General features: G+C 36.8%; 1 long non-coding RNA gene across 1 annotated transcript in view; it reads right to left on the bottom strand.

Annotated features, from left to right (window-relative positions):
* LOC110351974 (uncharacterized) overlaps window positions 1-26,988 on the bottom strand; it is a 221,914-nt gene that overhangs the window by 171,751 nt on the left and 23,175 nt on the right. The gene's annotated exons all lie outside the window — the stretch shown is intronic.

The raw sequence follows: 26,988 nt of genomic DNA, 5'->3' as shown, positions 1-26,988 counted from the left end.
ACCTGACCTCACACTGGTGTTACATAATGGCACACCTGTCAAGGCACATAAAATGACTCATCAAGTTGTTCCTAATTTAAATTAACAAAAGCAAAAACAGAATAAGACAAAAGATGACAGTACATTCTTATATCGAATGGTATTTTAAAAATTTAAATAAAAACATCAAATTAAAAAAGTTACTACATTCAGAATCAAGATAAAGACTCCTATCCAGTGGGCATAAACACTTTCAGGGAAATGGGAGAAACATTCACCTTTATTCTATCTATATTAATCCCAGAATGTTTGCAAATACACTGGTAAACAGTACTACAGGAACATAAAATTAGTTCTATTCATGCTCCTTCTTGTGGAGAAGTCAAAATAATCACAATTTAGGAATAAATGTTTTGTTAAAGTATTGAAATTATGCCATTTCAGTTGGAAAATTAAAAAAAAATGTTTTGTTTTTTTTTTAAATGAATTATACAAGCACAAACTTGATCTAGAATTTTCAAAGTTGAATGCTTCATAGAAGACTTATAAGATATCTAGTAGATATCTAATAGGTATCTAATACCTCCAGTAGGTAGTATCTTTCCAAGTTACTTAAGAATTTGAATTTGGATCCTAATTTTGCACACTAAGTCTGAAATTTTTGTATGTAATATATATGTCACTAACAACAAATGTAAAAGGAATTCATAAATATGCTGGAGCTACACTACCCCCAAGACACTGAAGAGAAAATGCAGTTCTCAGCTCTCTCCAATGGCACATTTTTTTCAGTGCTGCAATAGCAAATGATCTTAAGGTTTTAATTATCCACAGCACTTTTTCCCTTGAACATTTATCAAATATACTGATACTTCAAAGCTTTTGTGACTAAGGTTCTAAATTTCAACAAATATTTTGCACAACCTTTTACTGAATCGGTGCCCTTCTCCATCCTCTGAAATGTTACACTCCCAGATTCTCTGTATATATTATGCAGAATAATATAGTTGCTTTAAAATATATTTGTTTAATTAGGGTTAGAAGAAGTGTTCAAGAAAGTCAGCTATGCCACAGATGAATGAGGCAGCAGGCAGTATATCTAATATAGCTAGCCTCCTAGGGTATTATCCCCAAACTTGCCTCATATTTCCCATATCTAATGATCTGGAGAAGCTCAGCACTGCCTGAGGTCAAGATATTCCTCACATGGTTGCCCTAAACAACAATGACTTTTTGTCAACGTATTCACACAGATTCTCACGAAATGCTCCCCACAGGGTCTTGTCAAGAGCCTATGGTTATATACGTCCTGCAGAAAGAGAAGGAAAGACTGAAGAACACTTCCTTTACCATTCAAATATATCTTCTTCTAAGCAAACAAGTAAAGGATGAAAACAAATATGTGTGAAATATAATTTCAAAATAAGGCTACTGAGACTTTTACACACAAAAGAAATTTGCATTGCTTTAAAGTGGAGGTGAAAAAGTACAAGTACTTTTGATTTAACATAAGGCTTGCTTCAGTTGGGAACAGGTTCTAGCTCAGTTGGAAAAAAAGATGTGGACAAATGCATACCTGTGGTGAATTCATAATTCATAAATTCACCACTTCTTGCTCTTAATTACCACCCTCAGCTATACATTATCAGCCTCCTCTCAGAGATGATAATGGACCCACTGAGTTTCAGTGAAATGTAAGGCACACTAGTTTAAACTGACAGGTGATAAAGCAGATAAATTAACCCATTTTACTTTGCACTGAAGCAAATTAGGACTGTTTACACATGTAATTCCAACATCTCAAGTGCAAAGACAGTAAGTCCTGGTTGAGGGGCAAGAATAAACAGCTGGATACCATTTAAAAGTCAGATTGTCATCACTCCACACCTTTAGAGTTCACAGTTTGCATTTGATACACTAAATCACTTTAAAAATCAATTTTAGTTAAATCAGTGGGTTTTGTGCTTTATTTTTATTATTATATAAACCACATTAAGCATGATATGTTTAATGGCTGAATGTAATATCCATCTTGTTCTGTCTGGAAAGAAGGGTAAGAAAAAACAGTTTGGTTTTTTATTTTTTGAATATTTGAACAGATTTTTCACAAGGATAATGTTCTGAAGGGCTTTCTTTTATAGATTTTTTAAAGTACCTTCTGATACCCTATACAAATTTTGAAATCCTTAACTAAACAGATAGATATTTATCCAACACCTAATTATATAGCACCTTCTCCAGAGGAAAAAAGAAATAGTAATTTCAAAAAAAAAACAAACAAAAAAAAGGTTGTTGTTGTTTGTTTGTTTTGGGGGGGGTGCTGGGGAGGAGTGTGTGTGTGCGCATGCACGACGGGCTTTCAGGAGTACTCTGCAGCATACCACATAAAACCAACAGTGGGAGTCGCTGCCTAGAAGACATCCTGAACGCAAAAATCTATCATCTGCAAAGCACACATTTAGATGTTCACTGGGTTTATTACTCTGACTTTGGCTGGAAGGTTGATAAAGATTCTGGAAACTGCAAAGGCAAATCTATTTTTTATTAAAAGTTTTGGCAGCAGGATGGGTGCGTGCTTTACAATAGGAGAAGGGTGGGGGCAATGGAGTGCTGAAAAAGCTCCAGTCACAGCACAGAGTTCCAGCACATCTGCTGGAGCAGTGAGCACAGTGATTTCTGAGAGGCTTGTGGTTAACCTCATGGCACGGAATGAATTATTCCCTGATTCCATCCTTCATTAAACCACCCATTCTCTGAAATGTGTCGACGAAGTCAACACATGGCCAGCTACTAATCAGCAAGATGACGGTCCATCCCCAAGATGCTTTCTTTTTGGCCAGAACAAAACAGAGCTGTTCATCCCATACAATTTTAAGCTGTTTATATTGTGTCCTGCCTAAAGGTATGAACAACTATCATGATTTAATTTAAACAGCCTGTACGTACACACATTAATATTGGATGTCATGCAACATGCCTTCCAAGTGCAAACAGTTTTCAGGCCCTCACAACTGCAAATGCAAATATAAATCAGATACAAAGACTAGAGATGCATTGTTAGAAATATTCTAATTCTGAAGGGTAAGGACAGTTCACAGCAAAAGTTGCAAAACAAAACAACAGGCCTAATATAATATCTAGGCACCTCTCAAGAAATTTCTACAAGAAAGCCTTAGGACAGAAATGGCTGGAAGGCTGAAATATTTAGGTATAAATGCATTTACCCTTCCTTGTCATTTGCAAGATCATAGCGTTAGCAATCAGAATTAATTGCTATTATCTGACATTAAGTGACAGGGAGGGAAGGAGAGAGAGAATAAGCATCCTGGGATTTTTTCCGAACTATACGAGTAAACTAAAATGGTGTGTGATCTTGGACTACCATTTAAATTAAGATTTTCCAATGGGGCCACTAATTATATTTCTCTTGCTTTTTAATGTTCAGATTGAAAGGTGTGATTTGCTGGAGTACCATGTTAATAACTGCAACAGGTGTTGAAGAGAGCCGGTCCCTGAACAAATGAAGTGCCACAAAATAGCTCTGAGAAATTAGCCTCCAGACAACTCCAACAAGGCACTTCAAGCCAGCCACTTCAGGCACTGGAGTCTTTATGCTTTCTTTCCCCATCTTTTACAAAGGAGATAATATTATCCTATTATTTCACAGGCAGGCAATGAATTGCTGAACTCTTGTAATGTGCAATCTGGGAAAGCCCTCTGACTGGTATAAATGGTATAAAATACATAAGGCATGTGAATTACAAAGAAGAAGAATAAAGCATAACTTTGGTTAGCTACTCATTCAGAGTGCACTGACTATCCTCGCAGTGTATTTGGACAAAGAGCTCGCTACAGGGTTGTTCTATCACCAATAGGCTGGCTGGGGGCTCCAGGGAGTTCCTGGATGCAGAACTAAACCATTTTAGGAATTCATCTAAGTGCTCACTCTTTCTTCTACCATGTCTTAATTTTGAGTTTAAATAAAGTGGGGCTCTGTCACTGCTGATTTGAGGGAAGAGTTACTGTTGTCTGATGGTGGAGGGTAAGCTTCCTTGATCATGGGAAAAATAAAATAAAATGTCATTGGAGAAAGGATTCTGAAAGAAAAAAGAGAAAAGATTAAATAGCTATATGTGGCAGCAGTTTCCAATGTAATAAGAGAGGAAGATTTTTGCAAAATGCATTAAGACATTCAGTCAATACATTTACACGAGAGGCTGTTTTGCTCATACTGATGGGGGGGGGGAGGTGGAGCTGAACACATTTGCAGAACTAAAAGATTTATGCTTTGTACAACAAGTGGGTGAGATGAAATACAATGGTATAATAGCCTCTGAAAAAAAAAAAAAAACAAAAACTGTGCCTACTTCACATTTTTTAAAGAGAGCGAGAGAAGTTTCATTCATCTCAGGAGCCAACTAAAAAGTATCTCTGAATTTTTGGCAAAACCAAAAAGCCATTAATTGCTGAGTTTGGATTGAGGATAGTGGTATATTCTTAAACAAGATTCTCCCTTTTTTTCTTTTCTTTTTTTCCTTCAATAAAACACCCGAAGGCCAAGAGAAAAGCCCTTCAGTGTTGTATGCTAAGAACATGTGACACTAGGGGGAGCTAGTATGAGCTGGCAAAATTTAAATTTTAAACCAGTATTACAATAGGAAGTTCCAAGCAACCTTAAATTACAGACACCAACATTCAAGTCATCTATCATCAGGAAGAGGGCGTTACTCCTAAAGTTCAGCTGGCTGAGCTCTCATTTGAACGTTCCTCCAGCCTCCTCCTTTGTGTCTTCTTCCCATGCTTTTTACGAACAAGTGAGCCTAAATTACAGTAACACAACTAATGGCCTCTTTTTCCTCACTTTTTCCAGTGTTCAACCTAATGCATTATAAATGGACTAAAGAGACGTTTCAAAGGGACTAAACACCATTCTGAAATTTAGGTCTCATTAGCCTTTTTTAATTTTGTATCAAAAAATAAACCAACATATTACTGTTTACATTTACAATTTCATCCTGCTTGCACAATTCCACAATTGCTTATTGTCACAGTTTTAAACACCCTTTGGCATCACTCCTTTTCTCCTCTCCATCAGGGCAATATATTTCATTGTCTTTGCCAGCTCTGTATTGCCTCAATGCACCATTCCAAATTTCAATTTGCCAAAAAGAAGCTGTTTCTTCCATCAGTTTTACAAATACTAATCCTCTTCACTTGCTTTATATTTATTACATAAATTGTTGGGGTGTAGGAGAGGATGTTCAAGGAAGAGTGATGTTAGTGTTACAGTTAAATAAACAAAATAATGTAAATCAAGACATGCACCTAAATGAACCTGAATGTCATTATCACTGTAAACCCTGAGCTTTCCTTTCCCTGCCCCACACACATACACATGTTCATTTTTCCTCTCCTACACTGAGTCTTGTCTGAAATAAGATCTTTTGCTCCTCAGAACTGGATCATTTCTTTTACATGTTCTGTAAAATGCTTTGTACAAGTACCACAGAACAAGCAAAGAACAAGTCAAATAGCTGTTCAGATACCAGTATGGAATTAGCCTAATTCCCAGCTGGCAGGTATGCACCATAATTAACATTTCAGTGAACATGTCCAAAAGCTTTATTGTACCTTATTTTCTGAGACAATATTTCACATAGAGGCTAAGGTGGATGAAACAGCCTGATGAAGTGTGAATAAAACTGTAATACTGCTTCTGCTCATTACTTGCCCATTTTTATAACATATATAATGCATTATAAATTATAATATATAATTTATAATATGCTAAAGCTGTCAGCTTTCATAAGTATTATACAACACAAAGGAAAACTTTATTTCACTGCTCTAAGATGTGTCAAAATCATCCACTCATTTTTAAGATAATAGATGACATTAGCAAATAAACGTGTTGTTTGCAGTCACTTATCAAAATAAACTTGGTTCTTACAATCTAATTTACTCAATATAGTTTAAAAACAAACAAACAAAAAAAAAAAAAAAAAAAAAAAAAACAAACAACAGTGAATTAACAAGTCCAAATAAGAAGAAATCAAAACCAAAAGCCACATATCAAAAGCAGTTTTGCACATTAAGAAACATATCATCCTTATGCTCATGTTGTTACTTGGAACATTTTAAATGGCATTTCCTGTGTTTACTACAAAAAAGGTTTCCTTAGTTTATACATGAAAACCTGCTGGGATTTAGCCTTCAGTAACATTAATACTGATAATGTTCAGGAAAAAAAAAAAAGAAATAAAAATAAAATTAAAGCTGAGCAAGTGACATCTGTTTCAGACATAAATCACAACACCTATAAAGGCAATAATATATACATATATATAAATATATACACACCCATCTCTCTGCGCATATATATTAAGTATATATATATATATATATTATATCTCTGCATGTAATATATAAGTCTTATGTAGGCTATATCACAAAAGACTTGCCTTGTGTGAAGTCCTTTATGTTGCAAAATAAGGAAGAAATTTGGATTCATATACCTTGGTCTGCATATTCCCCCGTGATTTCATTTCTTACTCATATTAAAGCAACCAAAAAAAATTTACCAGAATCAGCAAAAACAAAAATAATATCATAATCAAAATAGTAGTCTTATTTTTCTATTCCTGCGGCATACTTTGAATAATTTGGTCATAATGTTACCAGTAGACATGAAATAATTCAAGAATAGAAAAGCCTGTATACTAACTACTCAAAGGTAAACGTAGCCTATATTTAGCATTCAACACGTACTCTTCCCTAAAACCTAATTCACATGGGAACTTGACCTTTGGTCTCAGCCCTATTCTAATTACAATTATTTTGCTCCTTTTGTCTGCTGGGCCAAGCTCCAAAAGAATTTTTTTTGTTTGTTTGTCTTGTTTGTCTGATGAATAGAAGTTTTGGCACTGTGGATTTATCAAAGCTGAAAACAGAAAAAGAGATTTCTTGTACCCTGTGGTCTGGGTAAACTTCCAGACCTTGTCAACTGATAATCATCTCACTGCACTGTCATTCTCCCAGCATTTGTTATTGCTTCAGACATAAATGTCATCCACTCATTTGTGCTTCATAAACAGGTATGGCTGATCTTCTGTTTGCTTAATCAGAACATAAAGGCAACTCTGAAACGATTGTTTCTTTTGCATGGCAGTGAACATATATCTAAAGAACAACTGCTGCTATGATAGCTTAGTCTGTCATGCCATAGCTGAAACCTGGTTCCTAGCAGTAAAGAGTGTATTAACATTTCAGCTCACATCAGAAATACACTTCTGCAATAAATCTCCTGATCACCTCTGCTTACTGATATTTCTTTTGCATCATGAAAGGGTCTCAGAGAGCATCAACTACCATACTCTTCAATGAAACTCCAGGAGCACACCTAACTCACCTCATCTGCTCACAGATGTTCACTTTTTGGGGCCAGACTAGAGCTACTCTGAAGTAAAACACACAGAAATTAGCATATGTTGGACATTGGGACCTCAGCACTAACTTTAACATGTTACTGAGCCACTTCTAGTGACCAATCTCATGACTTGCTAATGCAGCCAGAACCAGCAGGACTTGCTACCAAAAAAATCAATCCATTAACAGCCGCAGTAGCAACAGAGGTGAGAAGGCAACATGAAAGAAGGTCAAAAGCTGTAAAGCCTCAAACCTAATAAGCAAAACGCTACAAATGAGAACACATTCAAACTTTTCTGAATGAAATACTTCTCTATCAGGAATACAGTTTTAGCAAAATCTAAATATTTCATCAATAAGTACTAATTTCGTCAAAATAATACTGCAGTTATCAAAGATCTTTTTTGTAAATGGTATACCTGCTCAACACAATGCAGAACCACACAGGGATGCCTTCACGAGGAATAAATAAGCTACTAGGCTAAAAACGAAGTCTGTCATGTAATTCCCCTAGAATGCCCAGACAAACATCACGCCAACTTTTTCACCAGGTTTATTTTATTTGAGCAGAGTTCTTTGTTGATGTAGCTGTTTCTGGTCCTCTGAGAACTAGCCCTGGCCTCCCTGAACACCACTGCACCCAGTAAGCATACCTTTTTTTCCCATCCATTCCCTTTAATACATGTATTACATTTTCAGCAATTACTTTCCTTTTTCTTTTTTTTCCAGAAGATGCATCAAAAGAATTACTTCAGCTTGCAGACACAGACACATCAGGCATAAACTGTAACACATTTTGCTGTTGCACTGAGAGTTTCTTCAGAGATGCCAAGCCCCACCACCACAGCTCACTAAAGACCACTAACACACTCCTTCCTGTAGCCTCCATCGTCCAGATAGAGGCATACTGACAAAGCATCTGAAGTTTTGACTAAGGATGTATCTAACTTGTTTACCTGCGTATTATTGGGTATTATACGCTCAGTGTGCTAACCAGATAGAGCAGGGAAAAAAGATCACCTTTTCACCTTGCCCTGTGGCAGGTTGCTGCTCCTCAGAAGTAGGGGAGCATCTTCAGATGAAAGAGGTTTCTGGGGGATGAGATGACACAATAGCTGACAGCACATGGGTGGTGACTAGACTGTTTCTGCAAAAAGCAGGGAGCTGAAATAAAGGTCCTACAGAAGAGAGAAATTCGATCTTTTTTCTTAGAGTCTTAGAAGAGTCTGATTAGAATTCACTGTAACTCTGATAGCCATGATGAGCTTCTGGACTGAGAGCATGGAGAGAACAATCCTCCTACAAGGGTACAGTGGAAAGGGGGGAAATCTGTTTTCAATCTTTATGATTTTTATTTTCCCTATGATTTTCAGTTTCTGAAATTTACTATTGTAGCTTTCTAGAACTGGGAGATTCCAAGGCCAGCTGATGTATTTGTGTCTGAGGAAAGGTACAAAGTATCTTCCTTCTGATAATAACCTGCAGAGAGGCTGAGGAGCCAAGACTACTTATATATTAATTTTACACCCCACAGGCTAATAGCGTCATCTAAGAAGCTATTGCTGTCAACAATTCAATAGCCATAAGTGATCCAAAGTAGTTATCATTATTTTTGATAACCAAAATACCATAATCTAATCAATCTTTGGTATTCATGCATATTTTGATCCTTAACAGAGATCCACATAATCACACAATGTTGCACTGAAGAATTAACAAAACATTTTACAGAAGGGTCAGCAATACAGGGGATGACTTTTTGCTAATGTCATTTAAAACAGACCTAGAAATTAACTTTACTCCCTGACTTCCACGTACATTTTTAGTCGTGTGGATCCACAATCTTTTCCAAATAATTTGCCAATATTTATAACATCCAAGAACAGAATTTTATAACACCTCTTAAAAAAAAGTATAACCAATACATTTATTGACAAGATCCTTTTTTTTTTTTTTTTTAATACTTCCATGTATATGAACATGGACAAAATATCTGTCTTTTCAAGTGATAAGTGGTTTCACTGTACTGCTGACATGAAATGCTTATGTTTGTGGAGGGCCAAGACATACATTACAACAAGAGGTGTGCTACAATGGCATAATTAAAGTTACATAAAAATACAGGTGACTACAACAAAAATACACTCATGGTTCGCAGCTCCCTCTCTCCTGCAGCAACATCAGACACAAAAAAACCTAGGCAGTATCAACAGAAACATCAAGATATCAAAGTTCCCTTCAGAATTTCCAACAGAAATACCAAGCACAGAGATGGAGCCAAACTATGCTTATGTTTTTTTGTTTGTTTGTTTTTTATGATGCAGAAGATTTTAGGGATCCATTATCCTGGCATGGACTTTCATGGTAGACAGAATCTGGAGAAACTCTGATCTGGGGAAAGTTATCCCAATTTCTTTTCTATTCAAAGCCCAGTGCGCTAAGAAGCTTTAGTGAACCCTACAAATGAGTAGTACCCAAATAGTCTGCATTTCCCACGAATTACATTCGGTCAGTCCAAACACATGCAGAAGTGTTAATTCCACCTAACAGTTTGGCTCATCATACTTTATTCCCTGAGACATCAGCTTTGGAAGAGGATACTTCTAGGGAAACTATTAGAAGCCAGAGTCCTTAAAAAATAATAATAATCCAAGTAAACAAGTACACTTTTCTAATCTGTCTTTAATACTCAAATAGGCCAATACATCTTTCAAAATAACTGCCTCTTCTGCAGCAGTACTGAACTCTCCTACCTACACCATTACAACTATATGCTTCTTTCTAAGTAAGGTTGTTAGCTTGGGGCTCTCATATTCTTAAGAGTTTGTGAAGCAGTACAACAGGTAAGAAGCTGTTACAACGTAAAGTAGTGCACATATTAATGATAGGTGCAATTTGGTTACTAACATAAATGATCATGGACAGCATTGTTAAACAGACTTTTGATGTAGAAGTAGAATGAGCAGAGAGAGGGGGGAAAGCCAATTTAAATCAAGAGTTTCCAAACATGATAGAAGTGCAACAGATGAGGCATATATGTTTGTTGTGAACAAAAGGAACATCTTTTAAAGGGAAAAGACTATACCAGTACAGCTTGCTTGTTTCTATAATATTTTTCGTACATCAGCAAACATGGCTGGTGGTGGAATAATTCAGTTAGGATTATATTTCCAAGCCATTCCAAAATACAACTGTTGACCAATACTGGGTTCATAGACAGGTGTAAAAAAATATGAAGCTCTACTCTGGAACAGGAAAGGCAGAAAAAAAAAAAAAAAAAAAAAAAAAAGATTTTCTCAATTGACTGATTTGAGACAGAACATATAATATGGACCAGATATCAGACTGTCCTTGTTCCAGCAACTATTAGCCTCAGGGCAAAGTGTTTTGAAGGTATTTTATACCTAAAGTGACATTAAAATTCTTGGGTGTTTTGTACATAGAGAGGGCATATAAGAGGATCCAAAGCAGTCCACAGGTGCCAGATAGATTTGCAGTGTCCAGTGTAATAATAAACAGTTCCAGAGCATGGTTATGGTTTCATGTAGGCTGAGCAACACTACCACATTCAAGTATTGACATGCCCAACCATACACCCAGTTCACTCTTCATACTGAATTTTCTCCTCTTCTCTTCTCCATTGTGATTTGTTGCCTCACTAGTTGTAGGAGCACAACTCTCAGTGAGATTGCTGATATGCATCAAAGTACAAGGAAAAAAGCAACTGCAGGAGTATTTTCAAATAAGAACAGTTCTTTTATCTGGCTCACAAAACAGTTTCAGAGTTTTGCTTCCACAGAGGAGGAATATGGGTGCTGCAAAGTAAAGTTAGCATAAAAATACATTAAGCTGGTACTGTTGCTGAGTTTTATACACCAATCTGTAGCTGATTGCAACAGGTCAGTGAAATGGGAACATCAACAGTAAAATAGTAAACTCTATGGAACTTACAAAGTGGAGTGGGGAGCAGACAGCAAGTATGGGAATATCCTGTCTTTCATAAAACAGTTTTTCTAATAATTTTTGATAACTCCCTGTTTAATATTGCCAGACTTTTCAACAATAAATGAAGAATTATTTTTTATCGTCTTCTACATATCCATGGGTGGGCTAATTTTCATCTGATAGCAATAAGTAATTTCATCATGAAGAGACTTTGTGGGTTCCTTTACACTGCTGGAGTAGTCATTTAACAAATTAGGAAGTGGAATTGAGCAATGATGGGACAAAACGTCTTCTGGCAGTAACAAGGAGTCAGAAGAAAATTGGGAGGATGTCAGAACAAAGTACTTATATTAAGCTGTTCTTGGCTAGCTCACTCATTCATATTTACGCAACATCTGCACTTAAGGTAGGATTCATGAAGCTGCCTCTAGAGGAACTGGCCCAGGACAAAGGGGACTCAAAGGCTGCACACATTGTCATGGTACAATTGACTTCATCTGCCCTTGAAAGTTCTTTGCTTGTTAGGCTTTCTTCTCACACAGTTAATATTTTTCTCAAGAAATGACAGTAACAAGATCTGATGACTTATGTAGTCAGGTCAACAAGTCAGATGTTGCAACACAAATCCATTTGTAGTTCCAGAATCAATTTACATCAGATTTCAGCAAAACTTAGCCTAGTCTGCTTAGTTTCCATTCTCTGGTAGAGGAAGCTATGAGGGAACAATACCAACCATTTGCTTTCAGTAGTAGAAAGCTCTTCCATAAAATGAGAAGATTAAATAAACAAGTAATAACTGTGGAATTACTTGCTAGGTTACAAATGCTGCACAGCTATCTCTTTCTCTATGTTAATTGCTCCACATTTAGGAGAGAAATGACCTTTATTCTTTAGTTCTCAGAAGGTCACCAAAAGGCTGTTTCTACTCCACATACTTGAGACATTTTATCTACAAGAAAGATGAAGAGTTAATTGCCTGTGGAGGTTACAGAAATCTACCTACACAGTCAGTATCCAAAACCATGGGTAGATCTGTTCACTTTGGGAAGAAAGTAAATGGAATGTCAGAGTTCTTTCTGTAAAACGAACTGAAGTTTACTTCTTGGCTAGGTTACAACACCTCACAGAATTTCACTGAAGCAACTACATCTAAACGAGTATTTTTATTCTGAAAAATGTATTAATAACAAGTGCACTACAGGGTTATAGCTTTTTGAGATGCACCAATTACTATTTCAATAAGTGGTATATCAACACAAAGTTGCCATAAATAAACAAATGAATCAGTTTGACACACAAAGAACACCATTCATAGTAGAATCCTAAATAAGTAACACCGATCAAAGTAAAGCATAGAACTGCAGCCAACAAAGAAATAGCAAGGTGTCAACGTATGTTAGAAGACATGCAAAAATAGCGACAAACAGATCCTAGCATAAGGAAAAAGCAGCCCCATCATCTGTATCACATTTTCTAGTCAAGAATTTGGGATACTGATGATCTGCTGCAAACATAACCACCCTTCCCCAACACACACTACTTCTGCTAAAGGAAGACTTTGCACCACAGGGGCAATGAAAGAGTTACCAAAACAAAAAAAGGGGCAGATACTTGGAAGTATGAGTGTAATGGTTTTAACTATATTATTGCTGAGAATATCTTTTCTACAGTAAATAGATATAGAATAATACATCTTTGACTATACTGCTAAGATTTCAGTTATACCAGCTCCTGGCTTTTTATCATACAAGGTTTATTTCCTGCCCCCTCCTTTTTCCTCCCATCCTATAACAAAACAGGGTACAATGCACAGAAACCATATAATACCAAATTAATTTAGGTGTAGTATGGTTTGGATTTTTTGTGTGGTTCGTTGGTTGGTCCAGATTTTGTTGCCAATGGGGATGTGTGTGTGTATGTTTTAACAAATATCTGTGGTCCCAGAGGCTGGGAAAAGAATAACTTGTCTGAACCAAAGAACCTTGGAGAGCTCCACATAGATTTTTGCCTTGAACCCCAATAATATTTCTGTGCATCCTCTTACTAGATGGTCTTAAAACACAGAAATAGAACTTCAAGTCAAGCATTTGTTATTAATCTTTTTATTAGCCCCTCTTTCTGTACAGCTACAGAAATTATTGCAGAATACTTCCATAGTTTTAATATCACTTGTTTCAGTCACATTTGTCTATTGTAATGCATGGGCATGTGTATGCATGGATTTTTAATGAAATCATTCACACAATTATTGGTCCCCTACTTGCTTCATAACTCTAAGCTTTATTGTTTGCTTAAACACATCAAGGAAAATCCAGAAATAGTGAAGTTTGCCACTGCCTAATCCAAAATTCATGTGTTTGTGTGTATGTAAGTGTACACAGACATGCTGAGTTCTGGCTAACAGTAATTTTTAAATGATTATGTCCAGGCAAAATTTGGCAGCGACAACTTCTGACATCTGTAGTGACACTGCAAATAATATGTTTAAAATGTTAATGTTATTTTTCTTTTTCTTTCCCAATTTCAAGTGCTGTAAAGTAAGCCTAAAGAGAAACATTCTGTATTCCTTTTGATCTAATTTCCTTTTTTATTTCCACCACAATATCTTTCCAGGCTGTGCCTTTAAATACCATGTTCACATGAGCTGGCTATGGCCACTCTCTTCAAGTGATATCTGGATCAAATTCTATTCTTTGAAGCTAGCCTTTTCCTTCTTTAAAGGCAAAATTGCTTCAATAGCAACTCTTAAGTTCAGCTTAACCTCTGTGAGCTGGGAAACCAGACCTGATTAAGCACAGGTTAAGCAACAGGCCCTTTCATCCATGAAACTGCAGAATAATTTAAGTTGGAAGGGACCAATGGAGGTCACCTAGTCCAACTCCCAACTCAAAGCCTCAACATCGTATCAGGTTGCTTGGGATCCACTACAGACTTTGCATCAAGCCTAAAACTGAGGACGTAGTTTTGTCTCAGATGCTATTGCAGGTAATGGTACAAAGAAGGAAACAGCATACATGCACAGAGAACAAAGAGTAAAGGATAACTATGCAGCTGTGTGTAGTGCTGCCGAGATTCAGTTAGTTTTACCTATGCACTTTGACACACACCACCAACAGCTAACATGTCATGATAATTTCACAGAGCGTAATTACTGGCCAAGCAAAATTTATTTCAGAAGTGACAGCATTAGTAGTTAGTAGTAATTGATATAATTAAATTCACAGCATAGTATCTTACTTTTATTTGGGTGGAGCTGCATTCAGATTTAGAGCTCACTGAACTGCGAATATTAAGAAACCTACTATGACAGCAGATAATGTAAACAATCTACAGCCAATTCTTGGTTAAAGTAACTAATTCTGCTATTGAAAATCAGCAGCTCAGGATTACTTAGTAATGCTCTTTGTTGATAACTTCAGGTCTACATATCATGCTCCCGTTGGACTAGGCTTCCTCTGGGATTTGCCATTAGAATTTGTTAGTTGACTCAACTTGTAATAAAAAATAAATAAATCACTATTTCTTTCATTTGACTACACGATATGTTTTTGGATTCCATATTTCTGATTACCACCATAAAAATACATGAAAATTAGTTGTAGGACTAATAAAAATCTGAATCTAAGAACCAGATCAAGGGGTAAAGAAGAACATTCCTCTTCTTTTTTCTTTGTTTCTATCTAGCTGTTACTAACATACCTGAGAACAGTAATACTACTTCTAGCTAAAGATGATTGAGAAATGAAATACAAACTTGCACTTCATCTAAAGTTTGGATCAATAATCCACTCACTTCATTTAATCTCTGCAACAAAATACAAGCAAAAATAGAAGACACTAACTAGTAAGAAAGAAAAAGACTGCAATAGTGAAAAGAGAAATACAGGAAAGTCATCCATTTGGAAATAAAACATATTTCAAGCTTATAGTGAATCATGCTGTCTTTTACATGATGCCACGTACAATCATACTGAGCAGAGGTTTACACAAAAATATCAAGTGGTACTCTCAGAGGACAGCTTGAAGCCTCTGATTTTTTTCCCTTAGTGTTTTGGTTTATCTGTGCACATTCTTTGGGGAACAAGGAGGTAGACAGATGAGAAAGATTTGTTCCTCTACCTGTCTGAAAACAGATTTCTTTTTTTTTTTTTTCCTAATCTCTCTCTTCATGCACTGTGAATTCTTCCTTCTTTCTCAAACACAGCTCCTCCCACTGTTAAAAAATAATCAAATAAATAAAAAGGTAAAACAAAATCACATTCTCCTTACCTGTGATTTCTCTCTGAATTAAGGTGTTTGTTGAAGGACACTGACAAGATTAAGAACAAACACATTGGAAATCCTAAGTCAGGATATGAAGTCAAGAAGACGAAAAGATGAATGAATTCAATTTACCTGAATTAATTCAAATAAGGCAGTCTTCTTTAGTCAAAACTCAAACTGAATCTATATCAGAATTCTTTAGAAAGCATCTATCAGTATTTGATAAAATACTTGCCTATATTTATAGCAACTAATTATATTAATACCTATATGTATAACTATACATTTGAGTGCCAAGAAAGCTCTTAGACTAAAAATAAATGCTGACAAACAGAACTAATTTCACATTACAATGCATTTTTTTTCTTTTTACTTGGCCATTGAGATTTCTTTGCAATGATGAGTAAATAACTGGAATTACAATATTTCACATTACTTTTCTGTGCAAGTGAAAGCCTTAGCAAAACTAAAAGGGCACTGAAAAGAATTCATGGAAGGTCTAAGACTGGCATAGCATCAACCCTCAATGTACCATCTGGCAAACTGTTTTGTTTACTTCTTTACTTCGGCTACTTCAGACGGGTGAGTGGATGAGTAGGAATTTACTGGATGTTTTCCATCTTTGGCCTTTTTTTTTTTTTTTTTTTTAAATGTGTGTGACCAAAGAATCCCTTTAGTCATTGTGGATGATCGTCGCTTCTCTAATCTCCTATGGATTGTTCACCTGTTTTTCTCATTTATTTATTCACTCCATTTTTTTTTAAAGGGGGGGGAGAGGGGGACGGATAAATATTATGTATTTGCCATGTAGTGCAGCCCTTCAATTTCTCTCTTCCACTTAGGATGTCTTGCTGCTCTTTACTCCTCCTGGCCCCTTTTGAGTACCAAATGTCTTGTAAAGGTCATGATCTGGTACACATTGATTTTTCTTATTACAAGATGGAAAAAACAATTCTTGGCAGGGTTTGGGTTTAATTTGTATTTGACACTGTATTATCACTGTAGGAATTTGTGCTTTGCTTGATAATTTCTGGGATGTCTCTCTTATTGGACTTTTTGCCTCACCTTAAGGTAATGAACAGAAACAACTTGATATTTTCTCCACTTACAAGTCTTTTAAAGTCTTTCCCTTGTTGAGTGTTTTACTTCCAGAAGATCCAGTTTCATCCTCTTGCATAATTTGTTGTGGATGAAATAAAAAATTCCTTGGGAAAAAGCACAAGTCTCTGGATAACGGGTTAACTATGCTTCCACTCTTAAATTATTGTGTATATTGATACAGCTACCATATTTCACTCAGAAAAAGCTGCAGCACTGTCATATGCAAGATGAACCTCCTATTTACCAAATGAAATATATGTAATGTTTTGCCATGAAAGCATGTACTTGTGTGTATATACATTCATTTTAAACGCACAACAAAAGAAAACTGTGTGTTTTCAGAAGGAGCACTGAAGTATCATGTATGTACGCTCCATGAAGTTCAGTCACTACGCACAGTGTCAATGCAGTATGCTGCACGCGGTTTCCATTCTGTTCCCCTCAATGCTTTTGGAATCAATTGAAGTCAAAACATCCTGGAAGGAAAGTTCAGTTTTTGCACCCCTGGTTTCAATTATTTTTAAATCTGACGCACAAACACAGCTTTTTAAGATATGTGAGTGGAGTGCCAAATAAGGATCTTTTGATTTTTTTGAAATACATGTGGTTGAAATCTGAGACCTGCCTGCTGCCAAGCCACAGTATTTGGAATAGAGCACTGGCACAAGAAAATAAGCCATTGTTCAGAGTATAATTTTAAGAGGAACTGTCCTGCAAAAAGGAAAACGTGAATTCCCAAACTTTAGCTCATGGTTATAAGACAATCCTATAATCCTTTTTTAAACACTTGAAAGTTGAAATATAGATTCTATCAATGTTTATCCAAGCTCTCAGAAGTAATCTTTTGATATAAACTATACTACAGTCTTCTTAATTCTTTTCTACATTATAAAAGGAATAAAAATTACATGAGATGCAATACACCATTTCATCAATGTTATTTCTTGTCCTGTGCTATATGTGTTCACACTATTTGATTTTACATGTAGCTCTTTCAGTATTTTTACTGTTGATTGTAGTAGGAAATAAATTATTACAATAATAATAATAGGCTCTTATGAGATAAAAGGTACCTCTTGAGGGAAATACTGTATCATTAAGTAAAGTTGAGTATTCACATTACTGATATCAGATGCCAATGGGCCAGATTTGAAATACATATATATAAGTACTTGAACATTTATTCGCTGTCATTGTAACGAAGTCACATCTTCAACCACTGGCATTCCCAGGATGGATTGAGTTTACAAAGTTATGAGAATTTAAATGCAAAAAGTGCTTCATAGGTTAATGAGCACTGAGAAATGAATACTATTACAGATAACTTTTCCTGGGATGATGGATAGAACAAGGTAGACATGACAACATAAAGAGTGGATAGAGAAATTTGCTATTTAACTTTTGTGACGTTTAAGACTATGTTAGAAAGCAAATTGCTACGTATCATGGACGTTCACACGTAAAACGGATCAAAGCTGAAAGGTTAAACTAAGAGAAGACTGTCACCTTGAATGAGAAAGTGAGTAACTTACTCTAACCTCAGGTAGCAAAACAAAGGAAAACCATCTAAATAGGAAAGCAAATCATCTTTCAGATCATTAAACAGAAGAACAAAAACAGGAGATTTGCTGATAATTTATTCTAATAAGAGAAATAATACAGTCAAAGAGAAGAAGCATAACAGCTATCTCACAGCATACATGTATATAGTAACATCTCCACTGGTTTTAGGTCTTTAATAAATGTGCTCCTTCCAGCACTCGATGCCAGACTCACAAAATCACAATGTCTAAACTGAACTTAGAGGAGGGAAAAAAAAAAATAAAAAAATTAAAAAAAAATAATCTTAATGTCACACTCAAGGCTGAAGCTTCAGCTTTCTCACTTTGTGCCTGGTGAATACACATACTAACTGAAAGTCTTTCATCAGTTTGCCACCCAGCTTTCACTACAATACAAGCTGGAGCCTAGTTAGTCCTAGACCTACCTTTGAGAGAGTAGAAAGAAAAGAAAAATAACACGTTTACTAAAAATGATGCTTTCTCAGAGAAGAGCAGTGATATCACTGAATTTTAAGTTGTCGGCATTAAGAGAAAATGCTGGCTTGGACAACCCAAGAAACAAACTCCTAGGTTAAATATTCCAAGCTGCCTCCTGGAAGATTCTGTTAATTAGCAGGTTAGGCACCTGCTCTAGAAAACTTTGGAAATCAGTGTCACTGCAATTAGCCACAGGGATGTTTCACTGAGAGAAAGAGATACAAAATCCACCTTTAATAAGCAAGATGAAGGAACCAACAGTTTTCCTCCATGCAACAGAAGGCAGAGCATGGACAAAAAGAGCCTGCTCCTGCACAGGCTCAGTCATGGGAGACAATGCTGAAATTCTCAAGTACTTCCTAAAGAGACCATGGGCCAACCTGCCCAAGCAAAGCAGCCCCTCTGCATGGAGCTCCAGCTGGCCTGCAAAGCAAGAACAAAGACGGAAGAAACATCTGTCAACATGAGACACCAGGACCCTTGACTTTTTGGTTCAAGTTTGCCCTGTTTGTTATTGCACATAAAGCCCCAACTTTAACCAAGTCCCAGAGCATGACAGAGATGGGGGTTATAAGAAAAAAATCAAATTTGCCTTACAATCAGAACACCATTTCCCAAACACCAACATACTCCTCACTGCCCATGGATTAGACTGATTTTACATAGCTTCACATTATAACTGTCTTATTTAAGTCATTTACAGAAATGGAAATTACTCCAATGTTTATGCTGTTCTTAAGAGCTTTTTCTCAGATTGTTTTGCCTTGTAAATAATTGACTTTCCCTTTTTCTACTCATCCTTCATTTAGATTAACACCACTCAGGATGCGATATGTCATGCATAGAGTGATGTAGTGTCAGTATGTACTGACATAGTGTGGACAAAGCCCACCCTAGATAATTAATATTGAAGTGGGGTGCGTGTTGTGCCTGTGTGTGCATATGTGCATTTGTTTGCACTGAAAAGAAACAGAGCAAAACTTATTGTAGTGCCTCTCATCTGGCTTCAAGTCTTTGTTATGTCAATACTCTGAAATAATCCTAACCCAAATATTTTCTTTTGATGCCATAGAAGCATTAATGCATGATAGATACATTTGGAAATTATTTATCACTCATTAAAGATCTCTAAATAGAAATGATGTGAAACACAAACTACATGCAAGGTCTAAAAACTAACTCCTTTGGTCTCTGAGGTACTGAAAAATCTCACGACATTCTCAGAGCAAACAATGCTCAAGAAACAGTTGATAAAAAGGCTCAGAGCTTAAGCTGAGTTCGAACAGAACTTTCAGACATTTTTTTCCTCCTAGAATTGTCTTCAGACAGGGATTCCATTCTCCATCACTCATTGTGCTTGGTTTTCTAACTAGAGGATTTCCTTCAAAGAAGATATATGGAGCAACTGAATAAATATAGCTGGGAAAACTAAGGGGTATGCTACAGCAAGCCACCAGGCAGTACTAACAGAAGAGTATTTCCTGAAATAAACATCTCATGATTGCTGCTACCTTTCCTCAGGCATTATTAGGAAAGGTAAAGTGATTCTGCCTCATCTGGAGGCCTTCAACTGGCCTCCTTTAACTAGCATCCTCATGAAATTTCTGAACTGTGTAACAACATTTCTATGAAATCCATATGCAAATGATTCAACAAAGCTAAGCAGGCATTGAATGCTACTTGCAATGAGAAGTGATCTCTTCAGCAGGTGCCTAGTTCCTGTACATGTGCTTTTTGTTTGTTGACTCCATTTTTTTTTATTAGAACCATGCAGATTTAGATCAGTTAGGGTTGCCCTTTTCAGTTACACAAAGTATCAATCAGGCTGTAGCAGAAGCAGGTGGACCTACTTTCAGCTGCCCCACCGTCCTCACACAGAGTCTGTATCTTGATACAAGACTTCTACTGCCTGGAAGTAAATATCCTACCTCTAAATATGTTGCCCATGAGGGGAAGATTAAAAAAAAAAAAAAAAAGCAGTAGTGCTAACAAAGTTTATTTTATTTATTAGGTTGATCAGACCTATTGGCACCAGTATAATCAAAGGTGAAACTTTGAACAAGAATCTTTTGAAGAACTTTATGACTACGAACCCTACGACCACAAGCCACATAAACTAATATTCTGACATCTTGTGAACAGAAGATCATATTTAATAAATCTAGCTGGAAAAAAAAAAATCAATTATTCAGATACAGTATTATGTAAGCAAAAAAAAAAAAAAAAGTACCTTTATGATGCACTCTTGCTCACTGAAACTGTTGTACTTCTTTCTTATCTACAATTAAACCACCAATAGTGCATTCATGGGATGTGGTCTAATCAAACTGAAACCCAATGTGCTTGATTGTACTGGCTTGTGCTATTGAGCTAATAAATGCATTTACAAAATAATGCTTTCTGTTTCTCCAGTGAAATGTTTTCCACGTGTAAGAATGTTCAGGTCTGACTGAACTTAAGCTGTAATAAGGCAAATTTAAAATGAGCATGGCCATTCTGTGGATTAAAAAGTCAAGGATGACCTGTCAGCTCTGTTGACACAGGATTTGTGGTTTCCTACAGTAATAAATGCACATTCCTAACTTGATAGGCAGGTAGAGCCCACTGATTCATACATCTACCAGTACTTTTCTTCCTCTACACTGATACAGTTTCATTATATTTAAAAGACGTTATTAGAATCGGATTAAATGTGTGGGCTCACTAAGGGCTGACTATGTAGCAGCAGCATCCAGTAAAATCACATACCTCTTAATAGTACTTGTATTGAAGAGATTCAAAGTAATTTATAATTTCAGAGTTAAATTTCCTATCATTTTATGTAGAGGGAATATGGTCGTTCCCTCATTATGGACTAGGAAATGGACACACACATATCATGAAACATCTATCACAAAGCATTTTGGTGACAAGGCTGGAAAGAGAATTTGATGCTGTGAAGTGTTTAAACTATTAGATGAGGGAAACAGTTTGCCAGCCTCCCAAACGCACATAAATGGAGTTTTTCTGTTGATCTATTCAGTTATTTGGCACTGAAAATGCTTGCAAATTTAACAGCTACAGCCATAACCTCATTAAGCAAAACATTTCACAAGAGTGACAATTTCTTTATAAGGAAACCCATTCTCCCCGCAACCTGATCTGCTGCCCTGACACCAGTGATGTAATCCAGGGCAGAGGCTCAGAGTAGCATCTGGTAAAACTTGATGATTCAGTGGAATCTGGTAAAACAAGAACTGGAAGGGCCAAATATATCTTTGAAGAAATTCCACTGATGCTTGAAAAAAGAGGAAAGCCAGTACGATGATGCCAACAAGATTACATTAGGGATTAATCTAGCCTGAGATCAACTTCACCTTCCTCTCTAACTACTCCACTTAGATCTATTAATTGGCTCCACAGCACCATTCCTCTCGGGTTAGAACAGCCTCCCCAGCTTTAAGGTTTCACTCACCTCTGCTCCTGACAACTTCATCTCAATTCCCATGACTGTCTGGCTCCAACACTATGCTAGCTCACCTCCCCTTTGCCTCCTTCTCCCTTCTGTCTCATGCAACTACAATTTCATCATTGCAGGCCACTTGCTGTCTGCACAAACTGTACACCAAGGAGAGATGTACTCTTTCTTCACGCTCACTTTCTTTTTTAATGTACAGGCTGTGCTAATTAGCTTGATAACCTACCAAGTCTTCCCAGGAAAGCCCCTAGGAGAACTTATGCGAAGTTCCTCCTCCACTCAAATTTCTTCTGGACCTTACTGCAGGGAGAAACACAGATGCTAAATGCAATTATTTCCACTGAAATTTCTCTGCATAAATAAATAAAGGGGAAAAAAAAAAAAAAAAAGAGAGAGAATACTTTTAACTTACTGAGCATTTTCACAGGCAGTCTCAGTATTTATTAATCTAAAATCATGAAAGCTTTGTAGTGATTTTTATTGGAGGGATACAGCTGGAGAGGAGGTTGGTTGTTCTTTTTGTTCACAAAATGGTCACGGATAGGTATCTGTGGTTAGTTTATGCTTGTTTGTTTGTTTATTTTTTTTAAGGGAAAACCTCGAAACTTCATTGGGAGAAAGGAAAAAGATTCCAACCTAGTTCTAGTGAAAGACACTGATCCTGCCCTCTCCCCCAGCCTCTTTCCCACCCTCACCAGTGCTAGGCTGAGGGCTTGTTTAGAAACCAAAGCAGCACTGAAATATCCATAAAAACTGTGATGGTTTGTGGGTTTTTTTCTTCCCCCAACAATATTTCCAGGTAATGAGCACAAAATTAATCAATAAAAAAGTACAAACCTAGAATGACTGGTATGCTGTGTACTTGACAGACCATGAGATATAATGCACCTTTTTTTTTCTGTTGTATTGTCATCTTTATTTAGTCACTGCATGATCCAGCAAGGACTGAATGGATGCTTTGGAGGGAAAATGAGATCAAACAATCATGTTAAATTGATATTTTGAGCTTTCAATTCTAAAATATCCTGCATTATGGTTTCAGAGAAAACCCTCAAAATTCCTTCCATTGCGTCCACAGACAGCCTGGAGCTACTAATCAAAGAGCTGAGTTACCTTCCCTTTCCCTGATGGGACTTAAGTTAAAACCATTATCAGGCCTGGTAACAACCGTTGCCAATAAAAATTCATAGTACTTCTGGGCTGCTGCAAAGGAACTGAACTTTTTTCAAAGCCTGGATTATCTCGTTTCAGGCAAGTGTCTTCGCGAGTGCCTGACCTGTCAGTCAACATTATCTCCTCTCTCTCTCTTGTGAAGAATGAAGGAGAACAGAAGGGAAAACTCCTCCCCACTCCTGGCTGGGATTCCCTAAAGCTCTTAACCCATCAGAAGATATGGAAAGAGGATCTTCTCTTGGAGGCCTTGTTTCACCACAGCGAGTGCCTCAGCCACACACACTCACAGGCTTACACACACAGACTTCTATTCCCCATGACAAGTGGCAATTGGAGCAATTGCTGACTTGGAAAGTAAATGGGGAAGTGTTTAGTCTATTTTTAGCGGTCTTTAACGCAATTTAGCAGCTGCAAACAAACAGAGAGAGCCAGCAACATACAAGCAGCCTTCTGGAGACCACAGTTTTGGAACCACTGTGCTACCACATCAGATTTAGCAAACACACACCGCAGTTGGCTTCTATGCAAGACCAAGACCTCAGTGCAGTGGCAGGGCAGGACTAATGAATAAGAAAAACAAGAATATACTGGCAAGCTAGAGACCTCAATGAAACTTCTGGATTGGGCAGGAAAATGCTAAGATGACTAAAGAAAATCTCCTGCACAGAGTGGACCAGAAAATCTTGGTTCCCCATGGACATGTGTGCTCTGTGCCTACGTATTGCCGTAACTCCTCTCTTCCCCTTTCTCATAATAGTGCACCCCCCCTTGGATGCCCTCAGGATCTCCCCCATGCTCCACCTGGATGCTGGGCCAGGACGTGCCTGCTTGCTTCCAAGGCACCTGAACAGTCAGGAAAGGACTTGTATCAAGGGCCAGAAAAACTGCAAAGAGAAAAGAAGACTACCAATTTGTGCCATAACCTTTGTGCCTGGACATAAAGGGAACTCTCATATGGGATTTACTCATACTACCCAGGTACTTATGTCAGCAGTACTGGTAGGAACTTCCCACCTTGTACCTCCACCCTGATCTTTTTAATGGGTTAAAAATATGTCAGCAAAGAATTACTACAGAAGCAAGTATAGAACAGCCACATAAACATCACTTCCTAGGAAAACAGTATCTGTGAGCTGCTAACCCTGCAGCTCATTGAAATCCAAGGTCCAAGAGACACAAGGATGTATCAAACTGATTTGATATATGCCCCTTACAGGGGGAAAACATGAAGGTTTGGGGGGACACTGAATAATTCCAAGGCATTACTGATGCATACCACTTTTCTCAGAAGTCCACTGCCAATGATAATTAAAAAAAAAAAACTGTTTCAGGGAAAGAAAAAAAAAAAAAAAACACCTTTGTGATCGAGTAGAATTAAATTCTCTTCCGGTACAAAACTGCATAAAGCCAGTGATTGGAGCTGCTTTCATTGAGGCCGGCAGAATAACTGTCAATTGAACTGACAGAAGCTGAAGTAGCTTATCACAGTATACAACAGAAAGGATACCGCAGTAAAAGTAAAATAATTTTCTTTTAATTATATTTTCTTTCAAGGCTTTTTTAAGGTTTGCATTCGGCTTGTACAGGTTTGATTTCAAGATCTGGTCAAAATTTGCTTGTTTGGTGTTAAAAGCATATACTTTTCCTTTACTATTTGAGGAACAAGGCATTTTACTACTGCCAGCCACACCAAATTTTGTTCAGTGTCCTGCACTGTAAGAGATTAGATCCACTAGCAGATATTTTAATAGCAACACTAACATCTAACTGGAGGGTCAAAAAAGCTTTTTAGAGTCAACTGTTGATGAGGCCAAGATGAAAAATCCTCAGCAAAATTACAAATGTAGGTATTAGCCATAAAACCTTAAGTCATAGAACCTAATATAGTTCATGGCATTAATTGGTTGCATTAAGCAGTTCATTAAGGACAGATATCACCTATGCCATGTTCTTATTTGCTGATTTTATCCCAGTGAAGACAATCTTTCTAAAATTGCAGAGGACACTGACAAATACAGAAACAACTCTTATGGCACAATTCAAAAGCTTTTGTTAGTGCGACAGGAAAACTTTTTTTCCGAACAAAAGGAAGAGGTGGCACACACTGGCTGTCTAGTCAGATAATAAACCTTCAGCTTAGGGCCTGGAGTTAGGAACACCACCACAGGCTCTGCAGGTACCAGCAGTCATGGCTCTTCCAGCTCTTATCACTCCCAGGGTTCTTGCAAGAACATACATACTGTTCGAGAAACGAGTGGTTTGTTGTTCCTCCAAATTGGCTTATTCATTCCTAATGATTTTGAAGTACTTTGCACTTTCTTTAACATGACATTTTCTGAATTAAGAACATTTCAAAACAGATGCTTGGGATAAAAACATCTGATATTAAAAACAACTTTTTTTCCCCCTTCAGCACTAGACTGCTCTCTTATGGGAAGCGAGTTTATATGTATCATCTGGTTGCAGAATGTTGCTTTAGGGCTCCAGCACTGGAAGCATTTAGCGATTTTTTTCTGGTCTCGGCACTATAAAACCTCAAGAGAATTCCAGGACTTCAGAACTTGCTGGATGTCAGCAAAAGTTATCAGAAATATGTAATATGCCAAAGTCTATATTAAAAATACCCAAGCTATTTATTATAATGAAAACAGCTCTATAAAAACCTGTTTTGTAATGTATATTAATTATTCTGAACTGTTCATGAATACTGCTACTTTCAGGAAAGACCCTGACCAGACCTTTTCTTTATTGTCTCGCAGTCTCACAAATCGCCTTTTTGGTACCAGCTGCAAAGTTGTTTTCCCTGTGTTACAGGTTTTAGTTGTTGGCAGTTACACTATCACGTTTTCTTTACAGAATAAATAGAGAAGATGTGATTTGTGTTTGTAAATAATTGCATAAATATTTTTAAAGGTCAGGTAAAGGTTCAGAATTGTACCCTTCAAATTTCAAGATGGATGTAAGAGACCAAATTAATTCTGCTAATTATCTGTTAAATGTATTTGCATGCTTGAAAAATAGGGTGATGAAAAAAAGACCTCGGTGTTCCAGAAAATGTAACGTAATGTCAAGATTATTAGGGAACTAATGGAAGTACCAATAAAAACATTCATAGACCACAGCGCCATTATGTTAAACTTTAAAATACAGTGTTAAAAGGTCAGCAATTCATATCTATTTTCCAGTATTATTCCTTTAAGTTAAACCACATTTTCTCGCCTGACTGGAAATAGTGCCAGAGTCCATTCCTGTGAGCTGATTACTAAAAATCCAGTTTGGGACTCATGCAGAGCACCTAGGTCTGCTGTTTGCAAAATGTGTCAGATCACTCCATAAAAAGAAACAGACTGAAGAGTTCTGGTAACAGCCCGACACATTAATTTATAAGATTTATGACTTCTATATAAAGGTAGGATTAGCACAATGTATAAAAATTCCAATTACTGACAGAACATTTACAGAAGAAAAAAAAAAAATGTTTTCAATAATTTGGAAACAAAAATGTTACATTTTCCCCACCCAATGTTTTGTTTTTTTTTGTTTTGTTTTTTCTTTGAAATGCTCCATATCTTTCATCGCTGTACCTTTACAAGCAAAGACTGTTCT

The sequence above is a fragment of the Anas platyrhynchos genome, chromosome 4 (assembly GCF_047663525.1).
Source record: "Anas platyrhynchos isolate ZD024472 breed Pekin duck chromosome 4, IASCAAS_PekinDuck_T2T, whole genome shotgun sequence".
NCBI lineage: Eukaryota > Metazoa > Chordata > Aves > Anseriformes > Anatidae > Anas > Anas platyrhynchos.
The sequence above is the reverse complement of the archived record's forward strand: the minus strand, read 5'-3'. Positions and strand labels throughout refer to the sequence as shown.